Raw genomic sequence first — 2,500 nt, forward strand, 5'->3', positions numbered from 1 at the left:
TAGGATGCTGGGGCGTCCACATGCTGTAGGGTGAAGTGGAGGGCCATGTTAACTGCGTCGTCCACAGACCTGTTGGCTCTGTAGGCAAACTGAAGGGGGTCCAGGAGAGGGTCTGTGATGGCTTTGAGGTGTGCCAGGAGCAGGCGCTCAAAAGACTTCATTACCACAGATGTAAGGGCGACCGGTCTGTAATCATTTAGTCCTGTTGGCCTTAGCTTTTTGGGCACAGCGATGATGGTGGAGGACTTGAGACAGGCTGGTACATGGCATGTCTCCAGGGAGGTGTTAAAGATGTTGGTGAACACCGGAGACAGCTGGCCAGCGCAGTGCCTGAGGGTGGCTGGAGAGACAGAGTCCGGCCCGGCTGCTTTGCGTGGATTCTGCCTCTTGAAAAGCCCATTAACTTCTCCCTCCTGAAAGGAGAGAGTCGTTTCTGTAGTATGGGTGGGGGATGGGGCCTCTTGGGTGGGAAGGGGTGGTTCAGGACAGTCCAATTGTCTTTCAAATCTACGGTAGAACTCGTTCAGGTCGTTGGCTAGGCGGGAGTCGTTAGTGGTGTGGGGCGCTCTGGGTTTGTAGTTGGTGATGTGCCTGAGCCCTTTGGCAGACAGAAGCAGCGTCGTTAGTAGAGAACTGGTGTTTTAGTGTCTCTGAGTACAGTCGTTTAGCCTCTCTCACCGCTTTGCTAAACCTGTTCTTCGACTCCTTGAATCTGTCTCTATCCCCACTCCTAAACGCTTCCTCCTTCTCCAACCTCAACCTTTTGAGCTTTGCTGAGAACCAGGGCTTGTTGTTGTTAAAGTTCACCCTGGTACGTGTTGGGATACAGCAGTCCTCACAGAAGCTGATGTACACAGCCTCTGTGAGTTCATCCAGACTATTGGTAGCAGTCGTGAACATATCCCAGTCAGTACAGTCTAAGCACGCCCGCAAATCTTCCACAGCCTCACTGGTCCACTGTTTAGATGTCCTCACAGCAGGTTTACAGAGTTTTAGTTGCTGCCTGTATGCACGAATCAGGTGGACCAAGGGAGTTCTGTGCGAGCCGAACAGCCCCGTGACCCACAAGAGAAACATCCCCGCCAAATTCGAGCGTTTGACGGGGTCTATCCGTGAAAAAATATTCACGTTTTTGAGTGCACATGCATTTCTGCTGCAAATGCCTCTGGAAGTTTCATGCCGTTCGTATGCCAATTGTGGCAACACGAAAATGACCCGTTTTCCCATTCCGAGGGATTTCTGTGCGACCCTAACAGCCCCGTGAGCCACAAGAGACACATCCCCGCCAATTTCTAGCGTTTCACGGGGTCTATCCGTGAAAAATATAGACGTTTTTGAGTGCACATGCATTTCTGCTGCAGATGCCTCTGGAAGTTTCATGCCGTTCGTACGCAATGTGGCAACACGAAAATGACCCCTTTTCCCATTCCGAGGGATTTCTGTGCGACCCTAACTAACAGCGCCCGTGAGCCACAAGAGAGACATCCCCGCCAATTTATAGCGTTTCACGGGGTCTATCCGTGAAAAATATAGACGTTTTTGAGTGCACATGCATTCCTGCTGCAAATGCCTCTGGAAGTTTCATGCCGTTCCTATGCAATGTGGCCACACAAAAATGACCCGTTTTCCCATTCCGAGGCATTTCTGTGCGACCCTAACAGCCCCGTGAGCCACAAGAGAGACATCCCCGCCAACTTCTAGCGTTTGACGGGGTCTATGCGTGAAAAATATTAAAATTTTTGAGTGCACGTGCCTTTCTGCTGCAAATGCCTCTGGAAGTTTCATGGCGTTCCTATGCAATGTGGCAACACGAAAATGACCCCTTTTCCCATTCCGAGGGAGTTCTGTGCCACCCTAACAGCCCCGTGAGCCACAAGAGACACATCCCCGCCAATTTCTAGCGTTTCACGGGGTCTATCCGTGAAACATATAGAAGTTTTTGAGTGCACATGCATTCCTGCTGCAAATGCCTCTGGAAGTTTCATGCGGTTCGTACGCAATGTGGCAACACGAAAATGACCCGTTTTCCCATTCCCAGGGATTTCTGTGCGACCCGAACAGCCCCGTGAGCCACAAGAGACACATCCCCGCCAATTTCTAGCGTTTCACGGGGTCTATCCGTGAAAAATATCAATTTTTTTTTGACTGCACATGCATTTCTGCTGCAAATGCCTCTGGAAGTTGCATGCGGTTCGCATGCAATGTGGCGACACGAAAATGACCCGTTTTCCCATTCCGAGGGATTTCTGTGCCACCCTAACAGCCCCGTGAGCCACAAGAGAGACATCCCCGCCAATTTCTAGCGTATCACGGGGTCTATCCGTGAGAAATATTCACTTTTTTGAGTGCACATGCATTCCTGCTGCAAATGCCTCTGGAAGTTTCATGCGGTTCGTATGCAATGTGGCGACACGAAAATGACCCGTTTTCCCATTCCGAGGGATTTCTGTGCCACCCTAACAGCCCCGTGAGCCACAAGAGAGACATCCCCGCCCACTTC

The sequence above is a fragment of the Petromyzon marinus genome, unplaced genomic scaffold (assembly GCF_048934315.1).
Source record: "Petromyzon marinus isolate PM22_M1 ecotype Great Lakes invasive population unplaced genomic scaffold, UKy_Petmar_22M1.pri1.0 PM_G_Scaffold_304, whole genome shotgun sequence".
Lineage (NCBI taxonomy): Eukaryota > Metazoa > Chordata > Hyperoartia > Petromyzontiformes > Petromyzontidae > Petromyzon > Petromyzon marinus.